This window comes from Cetorhinus maximus, chromosome 4 (genome assembly GCF_964194155.1).
Source record: "Cetorhinus maximus chromosome 4, sCetMax3.hap1.1, whole genome shotgun sequence".
Taxonomy (NCBI): domain Eukaryota; kingdom Metazoa; phylum Chordata; class Chondrichthyes; order Lamniformes; family Cetorhinidae; genus Cetorhinus; species Cetorhinus maximus.
Window position 1 is genome coordinate 20622698 of NC_135882.1, and position 23316 is coordinate 20646013.

Here is a 23316-nt window from a genome sequence, read left to right on the forward strand (position 1 = left end):
GTCTGTATGCTTCAGGAACCAACTCATATGCACTCAAAATAGCTTTTTTCACCGCATCATAATTCACCGACATTTCTTCTGAAAGCGAAGCATTTACCTCATGCACCCTAACTAACAACTTAGATTGTAATAATAATGTCCAGTTTTCCTGTGGCCATTTCATCTGTTTAGCTAGCTTCTCAAATGAAATAAAGAATGCTTCAATATCTTTTTCCTCAAACTTTTGGGAGAGCTTGTACAAATTTAAACATCTCCCCACTAGGTTCTACTCTAGAGATAAATCCTTCCTCACCCACTGAAGTCTCTTTTCTAACTGCAAATATTTTCAGTTGGAATTATCTTTCTCTCCCTCTTTCTAACTTTCCTTCTCCATCTTCGCAATTTCTAATTCCCCTTTTAAAAACCATTTTTCTGTCCTTTGCTTCTAATTCAAGCTTTTTCATTTGCAACTGAGGTCTCACTACCTCCAGCTGTGACTCACTGGTGTCAGGTTTCACTTCCAACTGTAGATGCTGTGCTATACTTTTAACTATATCTGATTTCCTCGCCCCCACAGGTAACCCTAATTGTAACTTATCAGCCAACTCTGTTAACTTACTTATGGTTATTCTCTCCAACCCAATCAGAGTTATCTCTTCCACTCCCGGACAAGTTTTAGCAATTGCCCAAGCCATCTTGCAGTCTCATCACTTCTAAAATACCTCACCAATTCCTGAATTCAAAGAACCTCTCGTACTCGTAAGCTTAAGATTCACCAATTCCTAACCAATCGAGGAATTAGAAATATACTTTATCATGGACGAGCCCCCAATTGTTATGACCGATGCAGCTGGTAAAGCGGAGTTATTTAGAATTCCCGGAGGGAAACTTTAAACAACTGTCATAACCTATAATTTTAAGTGTTATGTTTGTGATGTGACTCTAAACTCAGGAATCAGACCATCAGTTCTCGAAGTTTTACATTAAACTAATTGAAACATTTTATTAATTACACAGGTTAAAATATATACACATGGCTACAAATTACTACTATCATAACTTTTAACAAATTCCCAAATTAATCTCCATTAAGGCAATAGTAACCCATAGACTTAACCAGACACCAGGCAAAGCATTTTCACCTTACAAATTCAAACTAAGGTTCTTTCACTTGATTCCTGTGGAGCCAGTTGGAGGCTTACAGCTGCCTTTGATCTCACATTGCCTCTGCCCTGCACACCCGAAAACTGCTGAAGTTATACCTACCACCACTGATTGAATTCAAATTCTCATGTCCAACAGGCTCTTTGAACTTCACCTTTTAACAATGAAAACTCTTTCATAAAACCAATTTTATTAGTAAATATAAACATATCGCTTGGTATCTGCTAGAAAGACATCAAGTTTTCACCCCACTTCTTGAATGCTCTTTTTAAAAATTGCAAATGCACTCTACCTCTCTGTTTACATCTCAAACTAGTACATATCAAAACACCCAAGCTAGCTGACATTAATCCAATTAAGACACATCCGCAGAATAAACCTGTGTTAAAAAGAAAAATATTTTCCAAAATATTATATACATTGATAGCATCATGACAGCACACGTGCACTTGTGCAAAAGTCTTGTGTGCACGTGTGTGTACGTGTGTGCGCGCGCATGCACATGTGAGAGTGCGCACGTTGTGTGCATATGTGGGGGAATGTATGAGCGTGTGTGTACTCGTGAGAGAGTGTGTGCGCGCACATGCGTGAGAGAGTATGTGGGAGAGTGCGCGAGTGGGTGTGTGCACATGCGTGTGCGTGAGAGTGCATGTGCGCACGTGTGGGAGAGAGTGTGCACGTGAGTGGGAGAGTGCATGTGTGAGGAAGTGTTTGTGTGTCCACACATATGAGATTGTATGCACGTTTGTGTGAGAGTGTGCGCGCATGTGTATGGGTGAGTCCGTGCGTATGTGTTTGATGTGCGCAGGAGTGTGTGTATATGTCTGTGTGTATGTATATGAGAGTTTGTGTGTGAAAGAATGTGTGTGCCCGTGTGGGAGAGTGTGTGTGCATGTGCGTGTGGGGGAGAATGTATGTGTACAGGGTGTGTATGTACGGGGTGTGAGAGGGATAGTGTGTGTGTGTGTATGTGTGTGAGGGAGAGTTTGTCTGTGTGGGAGTGTGTGTGGGAGCATGTGTGCAAGTGTGTACCTGCATGTGAGGGTGTGCGCGCATGTGTGTGAGAGTGTGTGTGTGAGAAAGAATGCATATGCCCGTGTGTGTGCGTGTGTGAATATGCGTGTGTATATGTGTGTGAGGAAGAGTGTCGGTGTGTGGGATAGTGTGTGTGAGGGAGAGTGTGTCTGTGTGTGTGTGCATGCCTGTGAGAGTGTGTGCACACACACGTGTGTGAAAAAAAGTGTGTGAATGTGTGTTTGATAGAGATTGTGTGTGTTCGAGACTATATGCGTGTTTGTGAAAGTGTGTGCATGTGTGCGTGTGTCTGCATACCTGTGAGTGTGCGTGTTTGTGAAAGATTGTGTGCATGTGTGTGTGTCTGCGTGCATGTGTGTGTGAGAGGGTTGTGTACCTGTGTGGGAGCGTGTGTATGTGAGAGAGTATGTGTGTGTGCGCACGTGTGTGTGGGTGAGCATGTGTGCACGTGTGTGTGGGTGAGCATGTGTGCACGTGTGCACGTGTGTGTGGAAGAGCGTGTGTGCACGTGTGTGTGGGAGAGCATGTGTGCACATGTGTGGGGCGAGCATGTGTCCACGTGTGTGTGGGAGATCATGTGAGTAGGCGTGTGTGGGAGAGTGTATGAGTGAGAGTCTGTGAGGGTATGTGTGTGGGATAGTGGGTGTGAGTGGGAGAGTCTGTGTGTATGGATGTGTGAGAGAGAGTGAGTGAGTGTGTGTGTGAGGGAGAGTGAGTGTGTGTGCGCATGTGTGTGAGGGAGAGTGAGTGTGTGTGCGTGAGTGTGAGAGGGAGAGTGAGTGTGTTTGTGCACGCATTTGTGTGAGGGAGAGAGAGTGCGTGCACATGTGGAGAGAGTGTGTGCACATGCGTGAGTTGGTGTGTGTGCATGTGTGTTTGCATGTGAAAGGGTGTGCGTGCATGTGAAAGGGTGTGCGTGCATGCGTGTGAGTGTATCTGTGCATGCGCGCGCACGCCTGTGGCTGAGTGTGCGCGCATGTGGGAGAATGTGTGTGTGAGGAAGTGTGTGTGTGTCCACACGCATATGAGATTGTGTGCGTGAGTGTGTGCATGCATGTGTGTGCGCGCACACGTGTATGTGAGAGAGTCTGTGTGTGCACGTCTATGGTTGATAGTGCGTGCGTGTGTTGAGAGAGTATTTATGCACGTGTGTGTATATGTATGTGTAAGGGAGAGGTGTGTGTGTGCGCGGGAGAGTGTGTGTATATGTCTGTGTATGTGAGAGTGTGTGTGTGAAAGAATGCATGTGCCCATGTGTGAGCAGAAAGTGTGTGTGCATGTGTGTATGTGGGAGCGTGTGTGAGAGGGATTGTGTATGTATATGTGTGTGTGTGTGTGTGCGCACGTGTGTGTGGATGTGTGTATACATATGCATGTGTGTGAGAGGGTTGTGTGCACGTGTGGGAGTGTGTGTATATGAGAGAGAGTATGTGCACGTGTGTGTGTGTAAGCATGTGTGTGCATGCATGTGTGTACACATGTGTGAGTGTGTGCGCACATGTGTATGCACATATGTGTACATGTGAGAGAGTCTGTGTGCACGTGTGAGAGTCTGTGTGCACATGTATGTGTGAGAGTCTGTGTGCACGTGTATGTGTGAGTGTGTGCGTGTCTATATGTGTGTGTGGGAGACTGTGTGTGTATGTATGTGCACGTATGTGTATACGTGTTTTTGTGTGGGCAAGTGTGTGTGTGCATGTGTGTGAGAGAGTTGAGTGTGTGTGCATGTGTGTGTGAGCAGGAGTGAGTTTGTGTGCATGTGTGTGGAGAACGTGTGTGTGCACATGTGTGAGAGGGTGTGTGTGCATGTGTGTGAGTGTGTATGTGTGTGTGTGCACGCGCGTGTGTAGCAGAGTGCGCACATGTGCATGTGGGAGAGAGAGTATGCATGTGTGGGACAGTGCGTGTGAGGAAGTGTGTGTGTCCGCACGCATATGAGATTGTATGCACGTTTGTGCGTGAGTGTGTGCATGCGTGTGTGTGCATGCATGTGCACGTGTGTGTGTGCGCACATGTGTCTGTGCGTGCACATGTATGTGAGACAGTCTGTGTGCACGTCTATGGGTGAGAGTGCATGCGTGTGTTGAGAGAGTATGCGTGCGTGTGTTTGAGAGTGTGTGTATGCACGTGTAATGGAGAGGCATGTGTGAGAGTGTGTGCGTGGACATGTGTAAGAGTGTGTGTATATGTCTGTGTGTATGTGAGAGTGTGTGTGTGAAAGAATACGTGTGCCCATGTGTGAGAGAGTGTGTGTGCATGTGTGTGGGAGAGTGTATGAACATGTGTGCATGCATGTGTGTAAGTCTGTGTGTGCACATGTATTTGTGTGAGTGCACATTCGTGTATGTATGTGCGTGTGTGTGAGAGGGTTGTATGCATGTGTGGGAGTGTGTGTATATGTGAGAGGGTATGTGCACGTGTGTAAGCATGTGTGAGTGTGTGTGCACGGATGTATGCATGTGTGTGTGTGTGCGCGCACAAGTCTGTGCAATTGTGAGAGTCTGTGTGCACATGTATGTGTATGCGTGTGTGGGAGCCTGTGTGCACGTGTATGTGAGTGTGTGTGCATATATGTGTGTGTGAGAGAGTGAGTGTGTGTGTATGCATGTGAGTGTGTGCGCGTGTGTGTATATATGTGTTTTTGTGTGGGCGAGTGTGTGTGTGCATGTGTGAGGGAGATGTGCTTGAGAGCGTAAGTGTGTGTGGGGGAGAATGTGTGTGCACGTGTGTGTGGGAGAATGTGTGCACGTGTGTGTGGGAGAATGTGTGTGCACTTGAGTGGGGGAGTGTGTGTGTGGGAGAGTGTGTGTGCACATGTGTGGGAGAGCACACGTGTGTGGGAGAGCATGTGCACACGTGTGTGGGAGGGCGTGTGAGCAGGTGTGTGTGGGAGAGTGTGTGAGTGAGAGTCTGTGAGGGAGTGTGTGTGGAATAGCGTGTGTGTACGGGTGTGTGTGGGATAGTGTGTGTATGGGTGTGAGTGGGAGAGTCTGTGTGTACGGCTGTGTGAGGGAGAGAGCATGTGTGAGAGTGAGTGTGTGAGAGAGAGAATGAGTGTGTGTGAGGGAGAGTGTGTGTGTGTGCACATGTGTGTGAGGGAGAGTGAGTGAGTGTGTGTGCACATATGTGTGAGGGAGAGTGTGCATGTGTGTGTGTGTACGTGTGTGTGTCTGCACGTGAGTGTGTGTCTGTGTGTGAGAGAATGTGTCTGCGTGTGTGTGCACGTGTGCAAGAGTCTTGTGTGCACATGAATGTGTTATGTGTATGTGTGCACGTATGATAGAGTGTGTGCGTACGTCTGTGTGCATGTATGTGTAATGGAGAGTGTGTGCATCTGTGCGTGAGGGCTAATGTGTGAGTGTGTGTGCATGTGTGGGGGAGTGTGTGTACGCGCCCGGGTGTGTGAGAGAGTGTCGGTGCATGTGAGTGTGTGTGAGTGTATCTGCGTGTGCATGTGCATGAGCGTATCTGCGTGTATGTCTACATGTGTGTGTGAGAGAGTATGTCTGCGTGTGTGTGAGAGAATGTGTCTGCGTATGTGTATGTGAGAGAATGTGCCTGCATGTGTGTGTGAGAGAATATGCCTGTACGTGTGTGTCTGCAGGTGTGCATGTGTGTGTGTACACGTGTGTGCATGTGTGTGCATGTGTGAGAGTGTGTGTGTTTGTGAAAGAAAGTGTGTGTGCATGTGTGTGTGAGAGAGTGTGAGCATGAGTGTGTGTGGGAGAGAGTGAGCGTGTGTGTGGGAGAGAGAGTGAGCGTGTGTGTGGGAGAGAGCATGTGTGCATGTGTGTGTGGGAGGGCATGTGTGCACATGTGTGGGGCGAGCATGTGTCCATATGTGTGTGGGAGATCATGTGACCAGTTGTGTGTGGGAGAGTGTGTGAGTGAGAGTCTGTGAGGGAGTGTGTGTGAGCGAGAGTCTGTGAGGGTGTGTGTGTGGGATAGTGTGTGTGTATCCACACGCATATGAGATTGTGTGCGTGAGTGTGTGCATGCATGTGTGTGCGCGCATGCGTGTATGTGAGAGAGTCTGTGTGTGCACGTCTTTGGTTGATAGTGCGTGCGTGTGTTGAGAGAATATTTATGTGCACGTGTGTGTATGCATGTGTAAGGGAGAGGTGTGTGTGCGCGGGAGGGTGTGCGCATGGGAGTGTGTGTGTGGACATGTGTGAGAGTGTGTATATGTCTGTGTATGTGAGAGTGTGTGTGTGAAAGAATGCATGTGCCCATGTGTGAGCAGAAAGTGTGTGTATGCATGTGTGTATGTGGGAGAGTGTGTGAGAGGGATTGTGTATGTATATGTGTGTGTGTGTGCACGCATGTGTATGTGTGTGCGCGCACGTGTATGTGTGTGCGCACACGTGTGTGTGCATGTGTGTACACATATGCATGTGTGTGAGAGGGTAGTGTGCACGTGTGGGAGTGTGTGTATATGAAAGAGAGTATGTGCACGTGTGTGTGTGTAAGCGTATGTGTGTGTGCATGCATGTGTGTACACGTGTGCGAGTGTGTGCACACATGTGTATGTACTTATGTGTACATGTGAGAGAGTCTGTGTGCATGTGTGAGAGTCTGTGTGCACATGTAAGTGTGTGTGTGTCTATATGTGTGTGTGGGAGACTGTGTGTGTATGCGAGTATGTGCGCATATGTTTATATGTGTTTTTGTGTGGGCAAGTGTGTGTGTGTGCATGTGTGAGGGAGAGTTGTGCATGTGTGTGAGAGAGTTGAGTGTGTGTGCATATGTGTGTGAGCAGGAGTGAGTTTGTGTGCGCGTGTGTGGAGAAAGTGTGTGTGCACATGTGTGAGAGGGTGTGTGTGTGTGTGCATGTGTGTTTACGTGTGAGAGGGTTTGTGCATGTGTGTGAGTGTGTATGTGTGTGTGCGCATGCACGCGTGTGGCAGAGTGCGCACACGCGCATGTGGGAGAGAGCGCGCACGTGTGGGACAGTGCATGTGAGGAAGTGTGTGTCCGCACGCATATGAGATTGTATGCACATTTGTGCGTGAGTATGTGCATGCATGTGTGTGCATGCATGTGCGCATGTGTGTGTGCACGTGTGTCTGTGCGTGCACGTGTATGTGAGAGAGTCTGTGTGTGCACGTGTATGGGTGAGAGTGCATGCATGTGTTGAGAGTATGCGCGCGTGTGTTTGAGAGTGTGTGTATGCATGTGTAAGGGAGAGGCATGTGTGAGAGTGTGTGCGTGGACATGTGTAAGAGTGTGTGTATATGTCTCTGTGTGTATGTGTGTGAAAGAATGCGTGTGCCCATGTTTTAGAGAGAGTGTGTGTGGGAGAGTGTATGAGCATGCATGCATGTGTGTGAGCCTGTGTGCGCGCATGTATTTGTGTGAGTGCACGTGTGTGTATGTGTGTGAGAGGGTTGTGTGCATGTGTGGGAGTGTGTGTGTGTATATGTGAGAGAGAGGGTATGTGCACGTGCGTGTAAGCATGTATGTGTGTGTGCGCGCAAGTCTGTGCAATTGTGAGAGTGCGTGTGCGTGTGGGAGTCTGTGTGCACGTGTGTGTACATATATGTGTGTGTGGGAGAGTGAGTGTGTGTGTATGCATGTGAGTGTGTGCGCGTGTGTGTATATATGTGTTTTTGTGTGGGCGAGTGTGTGTGCGCATGTGTGAGGGAGATGTGGGGGAGAGCGTAAGTGTGTGTGGGGGAGAGTGTGTGTGCACGTGTGTGTGTGAGAATGTGTGTGCACGTGAGTGGGAGAGTGTGTGTGGGAGAGTGTGCGCGCACATGTGTGGGAGAGCACACATGTGTGTGGGAGAGCATGTGCACACGTGTGTGGGAGGGTGTGTGAGCAGGTGTGTGTGGGAGAGTGTGTAAGTGAGAGTCTGTGAGGGAGTGTGTGTGTACGGGTGTGTGTGGGATAGTGTGTGTGTATGGGTGTGAGTGGAAGAGTCTGTGTGTACGGGTATGTGAGGGAGAGAGCGTGTGTGAGAGTGAGTGTGTGTGTGAGAGAGAGAGTGTGTGTGTGAGGGAGAGTGAGTGTGTGTGTGTGAGGGAGAGTGAGTGAGTGTGTGCGCGAGAGAGTGAGTGAGTGTGTGCGTGCGTATGTGTGAGGGAGAGTGTGTGCATGCGTATGTGTGTATGCATGTGTGTTTGTGTACGTGTGCGTGTGTCTGCACGTGAGTGTGTGTCTGTGTGTGTGTGAATGTGTCTGCGTGTGTGTGCACGTGTGCAAGAGTCTTGTGTGCACATGAATGTGTTGTGTGCATGTGTGTGTGTGCACATATGAGTGTGTGCGTACATCTCTGTGCATGTGTGTGTAATGGAGAGTGTGTGCATCTGTGCATGAGGGCTAATGTGTATGAGAGTGTCTGTGCATGCGTGTGTGTGTGTGCATGTGTGGGGGAGTGTGTGTATGCGCCCAGGTGTGTGAGAGAGTGTCTGTGCATGTGAGTGTGTGTGCATGTGAGTGTATCTGCGTGTGCATGTGCGTGAACGTATCTGCGTGTGTATATCTATATATGTGTGTGTGTGAAAGTATGTCTGCGTGTGTGTGAGAGAGAATGTGCCCGTGTGTGTGTGTGAGAATATGCCTGTACGTGTCTGCATGTGTGCACGTGGGTGTGCATGTGTGTGTGCACATGTGTGTGCACGTGTGAGAGTGTGTGTGTTTGTGAAAGTGTGTGTGCATGTGTGTGAGTGTGAGCATGCGTGCTTGTGTGTGGGAGAGAGCATGTGTGCATGTGAGTATGAGCTTGTGTGTGTGTGGAAGAGAGTGAGCGTGTGTGTGTGTGAGAGAGACTGTATGTGTGAGAGACAGCGTGTGAGTGTGTGTATGTGAGAGTGAGCGAGCGTGCGTGTGTGTGGGGAAGAGAGTGAGTGTGTGCGTGTGAGAGTGTGTGTATCTGTGTGTGTGTGTGAGAGCGTGTACGTATGACAGTGTATGTGTGAGAGAGAGTGTATGTGTGAGAGAGAGCGTGTGAGTGTGTGTATGTGAGAGTGAGTGAGCGTGCGTGTGTGTGGGAGAGAGTGAGCGTGTGTGACAATGGGCATGTGAGAGAGAGGGGGTGTGCGTGTGAGAGGGCATGTGTGTGTGAGAGGGCGTGAGAGAGAGTGTGTGTGTCTGTCTCGCCCCCAATCTGAGGATTCTCATTTGTCCTCACCCCTACACATCAACACATTTTTTTTTATTGTAAAAATATACTTTATTCATAAAAAATCTTCAATCACATTCAAAACCATTTCAAAAACAACATTACAAGGGTACAATCCAGGTTAAACTTTTACAAAATGTATCACCAGGTGCATCAGTACAAACAATATTACAATCATTTACAGCCTTTCATTTTGATCTGTACAGCCCGAGGGGCTCTAAACAGTTCCCAGTCTCTCGGTGCGCTGTGGTAGAAAGGTCTTAGACAGCGACCCTTCCCCATTGCGCCTTGGCGGCAGCTGCCCCAAGCTTTAGTGCGTCCCTCAGCACGTAGTCCTGGACTTTGGATTGTGCCAGTCCGCAACAATCGGTCGGGGACAACTCTTTGTGCTGGAAGACCAACAAGTTTCGGGCAGACCAAAGCGCGTCTTTCACCGAGTTGATGATCCTCCAGCTGCAGTCGATGTTTGTCTCGGTGTGTGTCCCTGGGAACAGCCCGTAGAGCACAGAGTCCTGTGTCACAGAACTGCTCGGGATGAACCTCGACAGCAACCACTGCATCTCTCTCCAGACTTTCTTTGCAAAGGCACAATCCACAAGGAGGTGAACAACGGTCTCTTCCCCACCACAGCCACCTCGAGGGCAACGTGCAGAGGGGGTGAGACTCCTGGCGTGTAGGAAGGATCTGACGGGGAGGGCCTTTCTCACCACCAGCCAAGCTACGTCTTGGTGCTTGTTGGAAAGTTCTGGCGATGAGGCATTCTGCCAAATGACTTTGACAGTCTGCTCGGGGAACCATCCCACAGGGTCCACCCTCTCCTTTTCCCTCAGGGCCTCTAGGACGTTACGTGCTGACCACTGCCTGATGGACTTGTGGTCAAAGGTGTTTTTCTGCATAAATTTTTCCACCAGGGACAGGTGGTACGGCACGGTCCAACTACTTGGAGCGTTCCGCGGCAGCGTGGCCAGACCCATCCTTCGCAACACCGGGGACAGGTAGAACCTCAGCACGTAGTGACACTTGGTGTTTGCGTACTGAGGGTCTACGCACCGCTTGATGCAGCCACACACAAAGGTGGCCATCAGTATGAGGGCGATGTTGGGCACGTTTTTTCCCCCTTTATCTAGAGGCTTGTACATCGCGTCCCTGCAGACACGATCCATTTTCGACCTCCAGATAAAGCGGAAGATGGCTCGAGTGATCGCCATCGCGCAGGAGTGTGGAATGGGCCAGACCTGCGCCACGTACAGCAACAGCGAGAGTACCTCACACCTGATGACCAGGTTCTTACCCGCAATGGAGAGGGAGCGTCGCTCCCACATGCACAGGCACAAACTGTGTTCGTACAAACACACTTGCTAATAAGCGGAGGGAACTGTACCAACTTTGTTCTCTTGAGGCATGAAACCAATGTCCACTGCACCATGCAAGATCCTATGGTGGCATTTGAGGAAGAACATGGAATTATCCTGATTAATGTTTAAAATTGGTAATTCATTTGATTTGCTGAGCTGCAAATTGGTTGCAGCATTTGTCTACAGGACAACAGTCACGACTCTCAGAATAGGCATGACACTAGAAGAAGACACCTTAAAAAAAATGGGAGGAGATAATGATAAATTAATCAAACTCAGGGTGAAACCGCCGCTCGGGATGCATTCTTCTTCTTGGCTTCTCTGCATGAGGGTAGATCTGACCCACTGCACCATGACCGCCACCACAGTAGGGCCAAGGAAGCCGGTTCCGAATCCATCCCAACTGGAACGGGGAAATCGAACCCCATGCTGTTGGCACCAATTTGGTTCACACCGGCCATCCAGCTAATTGAGCCAACCGGCCACCTCCGAGAAGTCCAAGTTGCCGTGATCACATAGACTTGTATATGCATGCTATAGCCTGGGGCTATGGATAGGGAAGACAGAGGCTCCAATATCTTTCCATCTCATGACTGGCCAGGAATTTCTCCCCCTCTTACCACCTACCACTGGGGATTTACAAATTGATACTCAACCTGACTGGCCGCGTTATGAATGCATCTTCCTCGGCCATCAAGTCCTAGAATGGGACTTGAATCTGAATGCATTGCATCCATGCATCTTAAAAAGTTAGAGACACTATTACATCTACATAACAATTCTCCAGTAGAAGGAATAGTGCCAGAGGACTCTCAGATTGCTAATGTTATTCCTGCATTTAAAAAGGAAACTAGAATAAGTCTAAGAAACTACAGAGCAGTTAGCTTAATTTCAGTGTTAGGAAAAATAATGGAATCTTTATACAAAGCTGTAATGGAAAAACATCAATATTATGAGTAATCAGCACGGGTTACCAAAAGGAAACTCATGCTTGACCAACCCTATTGAACTCTTTGAAAAAATAACAAAGGGTAGACAAAGGTGATGTATTAGATGTGATAGATTTGGATTTTCAATAGGCTTTCAACAAGGTAGCACATAGTAGACATTTTTTTTGATTCCTTCATGGGATGTGGGCTTCGCTGGCTGGGCCAGCATTTATTGCCCACTCCTAGTTCCCTTGAGAAGGTGGTGGTGAGCTGCCTTCTTGAACTGCTGTAATCCACGTGGTATAGGTACATCCACATTGCTGTTAGGGAGAGAGTTTCAGGATTTTGACCCAGCGACAGTGAAGAAACAGTGATATATTTCCGAATCAGGATGGTGATTGGCTTGGAGGGGAACTTTCAGGTGGTGGTGTTCCCACCTAACTGCTGCCTTGTCCTTCTAGGTGGTAGTGGTTGTGGGTTTGGAAGGTGCTGTCTAAGGAGTCTTGGTGAATTCCCTACAGTGCATCTTGTAGATGGTACACACTGCTGCCACTGTGCGTCGGTGGTGGAGGGTGTGAATGTTTGTGGATGTGGTGCCAATCAAGCAGGCTGCTTTGTCCTGGATGGTGTCAAGCTTCTTGAGTGTTGTGGGAGCTGCATGACTAAGGTCAGAGCTTGTGGGGTCAAGGGACAAGTAGAATAGATAGCAAGCTGGCTACAAAATGCAGCAGGGGGTAAGAGTAACTACTGGGACTGGTAAAAGTTGGGAAGTGATGCTTCTCAGGGATTAGTGCTGGGACCAACGTTGTTCATAATTTACATGAATGACTTGGACTCGGGAATCGGAAGTAAAAAAAAATTTGTGGACAACACCAAATTGGGAGGGGCTCATTCATACATAGGAAGATTGTGACAAATTAGTTGGCTTGCAGTTGTGTAACTGGCAAATAAATTTTAATCTAGACAAGTGTGAGGAAGTGCATTTTAGTAGGAAGAATAAGGAGACCAAATACTGTTCAAATAATAAAAGTCTGAATGGAGTAAAAGAGCAAAGGGTTCTAGGGGTACAGATACACAATCACTAAATGTAGCTGAGCATGTTAACAAGGCCATAAAAAAAATCAGCAAACCATGCACTGGGGCTCATTTCTGAAAAGCAGAGCTGTTATGTCAAAGATGTATTGAACCTTAACAAAAAATAAAAAACACCTGGAAAAACTCAGCAGGTCTGGCAGCATCGGCGGAGAAGAGTATAGTTGACGTTTCGAGTCTTCATGACCCTTCAAATCTCTGTGTTTAATTGACTGCCACTTCTCTTCAAGAAATGCCTACCTTGAAGAAGTTTTGTTCTACTCTCCGTCAGGATGTATTGAACCTTGGTTGGACCACCCAGAAGAGGGTGCACAATACCGGTTTCCATATTAAATAAATGTATAGTGACATTGCAGAAGGTGCAGAAACAATTCACAAGGATGATAAAGGCTGAACAATTGTGAACAACAGTGGTCTCAGCGCCAATTCCTGTGAAACACCACTGCCCACCTTTTACCAGTCTCTGTATGGACTCTTATAAACCCTATTCAGTTTATTGTTTTATAACAAGCTTGCTATCCATTCGCTAAAACGAGTAGGCTGAGCAGCACCTGATATAGGACTTTAAGATAATGAAATGATTTGATGGGATAGATTTGAAAATATTTCCACCTGTGCGGAGTTCAAAACTATAATATAACAATAAATATAAGCTGTCACTAATGAATCAATAGGGAATACGAGAAACCTCCTTATCTATAAATGTGTCTTCCTCTCCACAGATGCTGTCAGACCTGCTGAGTTTTTCCAGCAATATTTGTTTTTGTTTCAGATTTCCAGCATCTGCAGTATTTTATCTATAAAGAGTGGTTAGACTGTGGAACTCTCTATCGCAAGGTGGTAATTGAGACAAATAGATTAGCTGCATTTAAGGGAAGATAGGAAGAAAGGAATAGACCAATATGCCAATGGGGTTAGATGAAGTAGGGTGTGAGAAGGCTTGAGTGGAGCAAAGGCCAGTAGGGCTGAATGGCCTATTTTTTGTGCTGTACACTCGATGCAATACTTAAGCTAACAGATAAAATGGGCAAGGCTTTGGCAGCTAGAGTTCAATGTGGAAACGTGTGATGTCATTCACTTTGCACCTAAAAAAGATAGATCAGAGCATTTCCTGAATGGCTAGAAGCTTGGAACCGTGAAGGAGCAGACAGATTTAGGGATCCAAGTACAGAAATCACATGGGACTATAATACAAAGATATGGAAGTTATTTTGCAGCTGTACAGTGCTCTGGTTAGACCCTATCTGGGGTATTGCAGTCAGTCTAGGCAGGAAGGATATATTAGCCCTCAAGGGGTGTAGTGCAGAATCATACCAGGGTTACAGGGGTTAAAATATAAAGACAGATTGCATAGACTAGGCTTCATTCCCTTGAATGTGGAAGATTAAGAGGTGTTTCTCATTAAAGGATTTGATAGGGCAGATAGAAACTACTTCCTTTGTTGGGGCAGACCAGAGTAAGAGGACATAACCTTAAAATTAGAGCTAGGTTGTTCGAGGGTCCATGTCAGACAAAGAGCAGCAGAAATCTGGAACGCACTCTCCCTAAAAGCTGTTGAGGCTGGATCGACTGAAAACTGCAAAACCGAGATTGATAGATTTGTTCGGCAAGGGTCTTATGGTTTGCAGAAACAAGAAGGGTACCTGTAGTTTAGCTACTGATCAGCTAAGATCTAATTTGATAAGGTACCACGAGGTAGGCTCATAACAAAGGTACATGGAGGTTAAGGCAAAAGCATAGATGCTTTCAAAAGGTAACTAGATGAGTATCTGTCAGAAAGGGGAATAGAAAGAGACGCTGAGAAGCTGAAATGGGGCAGCTAGAAGGGGAGGAAACTCGTATGGAGGAGAAACACCAGTCCAGACTGGTTGGGCCAAATAACCTGTTCCCTGTGCTGTTGTAAAATCTAACTGAATGGTGGAACAGGCTCAAAGTGCTGATGGCTGACTCCTGTTCCTATGTCAAATACCATTTCCCAAATTTGACTGGGCAGTCAACCGTGACAACTGCGGAGTCAGGGGACAAATAACTGAATGGATTGCAAATTGGCAAAAAAAAAGGAAGTAGAGAACAGACATAAAGAGCAGTTATTTAGATTGGAGGAAGGTATAAAACAGTGTTCCACATGAATCAGTGCCAGGAAAACTAATTACTTACAACTTGCATTAATTATTTGGTTTTAGGAATAAATAAATCAAAATTTGTGGGTAACTAGCAAACTGGAGGGAATAACACAGAGGAAGAATGTAACATAATACAGAAAGACTTCAGAAAAACTTGCAGACTGGGCAGTTAAGAGGCAAATTAACTTTAACAGATAAATGTGAAGTGATGCACTTTAGCAGGAGAAACAGGAACACCATCTACACCTTAGAAAATAAGAAAGAGAACGTACTTAAAGAGCACAAGGACCTAGGGGGTACAGGAGAACAAATTGTTAAAAGCAGCATCACAGATCAGTTCAAAATCAATTCCAATGCTGACAAAACACTCAGATTTATGTCCAGAGGTATAGAAGTCATAAGCAGTGAAGTTACACTAACACGTATAGGACTCTGGTCAACCCGCACTTCCAGTGCTCCGCACAGTTCCAATTTCCACACTTTAAAAAGGACATAGAAACACTGGACAAAGTTCAAAAAACATTTACAAGGATTGCACCAGAATTGAAAGGTTACAGCCTTCAGGAAAGATCAAACCGGTTGGGCTTTTTTTTCTCCTTGGAAAAGCAAATGACTTAAAGGAGACCTGATTGAGGCCTTTAAAATTATGAATGGGTTGGCAGAGTCGATGTGGAGAGAATGTTTCCATTTGGGGAAGAATCCAACAGCAGGGTTCACAAAGATGAGGTTGAATGGAATGGGACAAGACTCATGTGAAGTATAAACATCAGCACAGACAACAAAAGCGAAATGCTTCAGAAGTTGGGAATCCGAAATAAAAACAAAGCTATCTGGCAGCATCTCTGGAGAGATACACAATGGGCTGAATAACACCCTGCCAAAACAAGAGCAATTTCCTCATTGGGAGACGTATTATCGAGTGTGATGATGTAGGGCAGCGTTTCTGATGTCATCACGCCAGTTTCAAATCATACAGTATGTGGGCGGGCTTAAAAGTCAGAACCCTGTCCGCACTACATTAATCTCAAATAAAGGTGTAATTAAGGTCATTACTGACCCAATTGACTGCCATAATACACTCTGAAGGCAATAATATGGCCTTAGAGTCAGAATCACACCATGTAGGGAATCCATTTTTATGCTTGTTAAGGAAAGTTTAAAGGCTGCAGCTGAGTACAGAGTCTCAGCTTAGTGGTTAATACATCAGTGAGTGCTCATTTGAATGAGCAGACTAAGCATTCTGAAATCATTTGAGGTAGAGGCCTTTGCTCAGCTACAGAGTGCTCTGCTGAGTGCTAAATCTCACAGGGCTATAAAGTATCTGAGATATGGGCATTGTGGTCTCGGTGGGGAGACACGACCTCCAGTGAGGAGGAGGAGAGCGGGAGGTGCAGGATGCACTGGTGGTGCGTGAAGGGGACAGAGCAACACCAGAGCCTGGAAGTTCGGAGCCACTCAGAGAACCTTAACGGAGGCATAGAGGATCATATCCAGCTCCCAGAGTCTTCAGGCAGAGATTGAGCTATCTGCAATTGTTAGAGACTCGATGCAGGAGAAGATACAGGCTATCAAAAACTGCAGCCACATCACTGTGACATGCTCACAGGGAAGATCTCCTCCAAATGTGTAAGGGGGGCACCCGGTGCCTGTGGCTTTGAAGGTTACTGTCACGCTCAACTTTCTTGCAACAGGCTCACTCCACTCAGCCTTTGGAGACCTCAGTGGCATCACACAGCCTGCTATTCACCACTGCATTCACCTTAAAAGCCTGCAAACTGCTCAGTTACGCTTCTCCCAGAGACTTTCTCCTCGATCCTGCATCTACTGGGCCCCCTGATACTGTCCCGTGCCAGAGGGCCCTTTATAAAGTACTGGTCGTGACCTTGTCCTGGACCATGGCCTACAATTTTGGAGGCCGGACATCCTGCCCTATAGCACCCATTGGGCGGGCTGAAGGGCTCAAACCCACCCTGCAGCCCAATTAACCCCAATCCACGTATTATCTGGCACATTCCAAAGGCAGGAGCGGAAGTCGAAAGGCCGCCGGAGTCTGGATGCAGAACCCACCCTCAGCACCCCAGTGTTTTATTCAACCCCATATCCCTGGAGAGAGACACAATATTAATAGGCCCGATTTTAACCCATTCAATACCTGTCCACTTGCACAGAGTTAAAATCAAGCCCAACGTTTCAGGTCAATGACGTTAAAACAGGGCTCAGTTCAGGTCTCCATAGCTGTAAAAACAACACTGATGCTATCGGGTAAGAGTCACATCGGACTCGAAACAGTAACTCTGTTTCTCTCTCCAAAGATGCCGCCCGACCTGCTGAGTTTATTGAGCACTTTCTGTTTTTATTTCAGGTTTCCAGCATCCGCAGTATTTTACTTTTATGGAAACACTGCAACGAAGGTTTACAAGGATGATAGCAGAACTGAGAGATTGTAGCTGTCGGGAACGATTGTAAAGGGACAGTTCTGGTTCAACAGGCTATGGTGAAAGGTTAACTACCTGAGACATTAACTCTGTTTTTCTCTCTGTAGATGTTGCTAAATGTTTTAATAAATGTCTATGTTAATAGATGATTCATATTAGAAGGAATCAATCAACTCTGGGAGCGTACCTCAGAAGAGTTAGATGGAGGGACGGTTTTGGAGTATCTGTTCCAATTCTTCTTCTTGGTGAATGCTCTGCCCAAAGGCAGGTCCGACACGCAGCTTTATTCCTCACCTTTACTCTGGCAGGAAAGCCTGGGCCGTTGTATTTGGTCGTGCGTTAGAGGGGCATTGATGTTGTGAAGAACGTTGCAAAGTTTGGCAGCAAAAAGGGCACAACCTCAAAGTAAATTATTGTGGACCTCCACCCATGGGCAGGGCAAGGAGGCAGGTCCTGAATCCACCCCAACCGGAAGGGGGATTGAACCCCATTGCCGTTGGCACCAACCTGATCCACACCAACAGTCCAGTAAACTGAACCAACCAGCCAGCAAGATAGGAAAAGACGCACATTTCCGCCATGGACTCGATGAACCAAATGGCTTCCTCTGGCTGTAATGATTCCGTGGCAATTAAATGTGAGGGTATTAATTATGGAGCCAAAATATGTGGTCCTTGAGCTTTCATTGACCTTCTGTGTAAGGGAGTTCAGAGCAGTACAGAGAATTAAGCATCAATTGACCGGAAGCTCAGGGTCATACTTACAGTCTGAACGAAGGTGTTCAGCAAAGCAGCTATCCAAGTTGTGTTTGTCTCCCCAGTGAAGAGGTGGCTGTATCATGCATGGTGAATATGGGGTACTAAATTGGAAAAAGTACTGCTGTTCCACCCAGAAGCGTTTGGGGCCTTGAACGATGGGAAGGAAGGAGATGAAAAAGCAGGTACTGCACTTTCTACGCTTTGGGAGGGTGCCGGGAGTAGCAGAGCAGGCGTTGAGGATGATGGAAGAGTGGACCATGGAGGGAATGGACTCTTCAGAATGCAGGGAGAGGAGCGAAATATCGTTGGCGGTGGCATTGCACTGGAAATAGTAGAAGTGAGGACAAGGGGAGGCCCTATCATGGTTCTGCTGGAGGTGAGAGTGGATATACGCGGGTTAAGGACCTTGTCAATGCCAGTGGAGGGGAATTCTCAGCTGAGGAAAAAGGAAGACTTTCGAAAGCTCAGGTTTGGAAGGAGGCGTCACTGGAACAGATGCTGGGAGAATGGAATAGTCACCAACAGCAACTTGCATTTATATAGCACCTCTAACATAAAACATTCCAGGGCACTTCACAGGAACATTATAACACAAAATGTGACACTGAACCACAAAAGACAACATTAGGGAAGGTGGCCAGAAGCTTGGTCAAAGAGGTAGGTTTTAAGAAGCGTGTTAAAGGAGATAAGAGAGGTAGCGATTTAGGGAGAGAATTCAAGAGCTTAAGGCCTAGGCAACTGAAGGCACAAGTCACCAATGGTGCAATGATTAAAATCAGGGATGCTCAAGAAGCCAGACCAAGAGGAGCGCAGATATCTCAGAGGGTTGTGGGGCTGGAGGAGATTACAGAGATAGGCAGGGTGAGACCATTGAGGAATTTGAAAACAAGATCAAAGATTTTAAATCAAAGTACTGCTTAACCAGGAGCCAATGTAGGTCGGCGAGCACAAGGGTGATGGGTGAATGGGACTTGGTGTCAGTAAAGACACTGGCAGCAGAGCTTTGGAGGGTAAATATGGGAGGCTGGCAGGAATATATTGGAATAGTCAAGTCTAGAGGTGACAAAGGTGTGGATGAGGGCTTCAGCAGCAGATGAGCTGAGGCAAGGTGGAGTTGGGTGATGTTACAGAGGTCTGCAAGAAGCAGGGTGAGAGGGGTAGGTAAACCAAGGTAGCTGTGTGAGTCAGTAGGCTTGAAGCAGATCTTGGTGAACAGTCTATTACAAAAAGAGGAGATAAAAATCAAGCAAGGATGCCAGAGCTGGACCGTGTGAATGTAAAGGAAGTTACATAAGTGATGCTTTTTTTGTTTGTTTGCAATTCAAATATATTTGGTGCCCTCTAGTGGCCGACCAAAATGGTTTATCTCCTTAACCAATCAGATTGTGAAATTAACAGTGCAAGGACTTATAAAAGGAAGACTTGCATTTACGGAGCACCTTTCATGCCCACTGGACATCTCAAAGCACATTGCAGCCGATGAAGTGCTTATGAAGTGCAGTGACTGTTGTAATGTAGGAAATGCAGCAGCCAATTTGCACACAGCAATGTGATAATGACTAGATGATCCGTTTTTGTGATGTTGATTGTAGGATGAGCACTGGCCAAGGCACCGGAGATAACTCCCTTGCTCTTCTTTGCAATAGTGTCAGGGGGTCTTTTACAACCACCCGAGCAGGCCTCAGTTTAACGTTTCATCTGAAAGGTGACACTTCTGACAGTGCAGCACTCCAATATTACACTGGGGTTTCTGTGCTCGAGGCCTGGAGTAGAACCTGAATCCAGAATCTTGTGACGCAGGGGCGAGAGTGCTACCAACTGGACCACAGCTGACATTACTAACTGAAAAGGATATGTAAATTAGAGTGGGGGTCTCCAATGTCAAATCTAGTACATAGAGAGAATTAGTGATGGAAAGAAAGATTGGATTAAGAAACAATGGGAAATTAAAATTTATTGAAATGTTTAAAAACGTCGGGTAACAATTCCCACCTGAAGGAATGAGGCTCCAGGCTTATAATAATTCATTCTCCAATGGAGAGAGGTTGCTTGGCAGTAATTAACACTTATTGTGTTGTTCAAATGGATGCCTATGTTGGAATGATAATGCTTAAACAGTTGTGTTGAATTTAATCTGTCTGTATGTGCAAATAAAGCAACTTCCCACATTTCAACGGTGAGGCAGACGGCGAGCAGCTGTTTTCGCAAAGCTAATGGCGAGTAGAGCAATGCCGCTCACTGGAAAATGTGGTACCATTTGTGTATAAGGTTGAGCGAGTGCCGGTAGCCTGACCTTTATTCTGGCAGGAAAGCCTGGGCCATTGTATTTGGTCGTGTGTTAGAGGGGCATTGATGTTGTGAAGAATGTTGCAAAGTTTGGCAGCTAAAAGGGCACAACCTAAAAAAAAAAAATTACTGCGGATGGCTGGTCTTTATTTCCCAAAAATTGTGAATGGAATTACCTCATTTCAATAATACTTGATCACTTGCATTTCCAAACAGAAAGCAGTAGCATTCTTTCTCAATATCTACACAGCCTCCCCAAAAAGAGGGCATCTCCTCGGGTAGGAGATTGGCTCTCACTTCTTTTTCTGTCGTTACTTGATGAAGTTGATATGTCAATAGAAGTTCGGTGGCAGACATTTAAAAGGATATTTCAGAATAAACAGAATATGTACATTCCAATGAGGAAGGAAAGTTCCAGGGGGAGGGCCTACCCTACCCATAGTTAACTAAAAAAAAGTTAATGACAGTATCAAACTTAAAGAAAAAGCATATCATTACGCAAAGACAGGTGGCAGATCAGAATACTGGCAAGAATATAAAGAACAGCAAAGAATGACAAAAAGATTAATAAGGAGGGAAAATTTAAGAGTATGAGAGAAAGCTAGCGAGTAATATGAAGATGGATAGTAAGAGTTTCTATAGATATTTAAATAAGAAAAGAGTTAACAAAGTGAGCGTTGGTCCTACAGAGAGTGCGTCTGGGGAATTGATAATGGAAGGGAGGAAGATGGCGGATGAATTAAACAGGTATTTTGCTCTGGTCTTCACTATAGAGGACACAAGTAACATCCCAGAAATAGCTGTAAATCAGGAAATGCAAGGAAGGGAGGAACTCGGGACAATTACAATCACCAGGGAAGTGGTATTGAGTAAATTGTTGGGGCTGCGGGCTTACAAATTCCTGGGTCAGGATGGACTTCACCCTAAAGTCTTGAAAGAAGTGGCTAGTGAGATAGTTGATGCACTGATTTTAATTTTTCAAAGTTCCCTAGATTCGGGGAAGGTTCCATTAGATTGGAAAATAGCAAATATAACTCCATTATTCTAAAAGGGAGGGAGACAGAAAGCAGGAAACTATAGGCCAGTTAGCCCAATATCTGTCGTAGGGTAAACACTTAAAAAAATTCAAGGCAGTCAGACAGAGTCGACATGGTTTTGTAAAAGGGAAATCATGTTTAACCAATTTATTGGAGTTCTTTGAAAGAGTCATTTGCACTGAGGATAAAGGGGAATCGGTGGATGTACTGTCCTTAGATTTCCAGAAGGCATTTGATAAAGTGCCACATCAAAAGTTATTGCAGAAAATAAAAGCTCATGGTATAGGGGGTATCATATTGGCATGGATAGAAGATTGGCTGGCTAACAGGAAACAAAGAGTAGGCATAAATGGGTCTTTTCTGGTTGGCAGGATGTGACGAGTGATGTGCCACAGAAATCATTGCTGGGGCCTCAACTTTTGAAAATTTATGTAAATAATTTGGATGAAGGGACCGAAGGAATGGTTGCTAAATTTGCTGACGACACAAAGATAGGAATGTAAATTGTGAAGAGGATTTAAGGAAGTTACAAAGTGACATACATAGGTTAAGTGAGTGGGCAAAGATCTGGCAAATGGAGTATAATGTGGGCAAATGTGAAATCGTTCATTTTGACAGGAAGAATAAAAAAGAAGCTTATTAGCTAAATGGTGCGAGATTGCAGAGTTCTGAGATTCAGAGGGATCTGCGTGTCCTAGTGCATGAATCACAAAAGGTTAATGTGCAGGTACAGCAGGTAATTAGGAAAGCTAATAGAATGTTATCATTTATTGTGAGGGAAATTGATTACAAAAGTAGAGATGTTATGCTTCAGTTTTACAGGGCATTGGTGAGACCACATCTGGAGTACTGTGTACAGTACTGCTCTCCTTATTTAAAGAAAGATGTAAATGCATTAGAAACAGTTCAGAGAAAGTTTACTAGACTAATACCAGGAATGGGTGGGTTGTCTTATGAGGAAAGGCTGGACAGGTTAGGCTTGTATCCACTAGAATTTAAAAGAGTAAGAGGCGACTTAATTGAAACCTTTAAGATCTTGAGGGGTCTTGACAGGGTGGATATGGAGAGGATGTTTCCTCTTGTGAGAGAATCTAGAACTAGGGGTCACTGTTTAAAAATAAGGGGTCGCTCATTTACGACAGAGATGAGGAGAAATTTATTCTCTCAGAGGGTTGTGGGTCTTTGGAACTCCCTCTTCCTCAAAAGGCGGTGGAAGCAGAGTCTTTGAATATTTTTAAGGCAAAGCTAGATAGATTCTTGATTAACAAGGGGGTGAAAGGTAATCGGGAGTGGGCAGCAATGTGGGGTTGAGGTTACATTCAGATCAGCCATGATCTTATCGAATGGTGGAGCAGGCTCGAGGGGCCGAGTGGCCTACTCCTGCTCCTAATATGTAAGTTCATATGTTTGTATCCTCCTTTCCCATCTTCCCTCCCTCCCTCAAGGATGGACTTGTAGATGGACATTTGGAGGTGAGTAATCCATTGTCTACAACAGTGGCGTAGTTGCCAGGGTTGTGGCGATGGGAGATTTTGCACATAGGGTGGCTCTTCTGAGCCTGGATGGAGCTGGACTTTCAATGTGGTTCATTTTGATTCTATTGCACCAACAGGGGGTGTTTTCTTTCCCATTGATTGTGGCGGAAAAGCATTTTTGAGATTCCATTGGAATCTCTCCGGATTTCATTTGGGCGGCAATCATGCTATTTAGATACCTTTCAGCTCTGGCCTCATCGTTTAGTGTTGTGATATTTCAAGATCAAATAAATCTGCAATTGAAAGCTAGCCTCAGTCATGGTGACCATGAAACCATCATCGATTGTTGTAAAAACCCAGCTGGTTCTCTAATGCCCTTTAGGGAAGGAAATGTACCATCCTTACCTGGTCTGGCCTACACGTGACTCCAGACCCACAGCAAAGTTGTTGACTCCTAACTGCCTTCTGAAATGGCCTAGCAAGCCACTCAGTTGAAGGGCAATTAGGGATGGGAAACAAATGCTG

General features: G+C 46.0%; 1 protein-coding gene across 3 annotated transcripts in view; it reads right to left on the minus strand.

The window, feature by feature from the left end:
- Nucleotides 1-23316, minus strand: part of LOC144679535 (sperm-associated antigen 1-like) — a 503898-nt gene that overhangs the window by 57266 nt on the left and 423316 nt on the right. The window contains exon 20 of one of the 3 annotated variants that reach the window (XR_013576363.1): nucleotides 13387-13411. The exons of the other annotated variants lie outside the window; for them this stretch is intronic. The gene's annotated coding sequence lies outside the window, so the exon portion shown is untranslated. Of the gene's footprint in view, nucleotides 1-13386; nucleotides 13412-23316 lie in introns of those variants that run through there. 3 annotated transcript variants of the gene reach the window in all.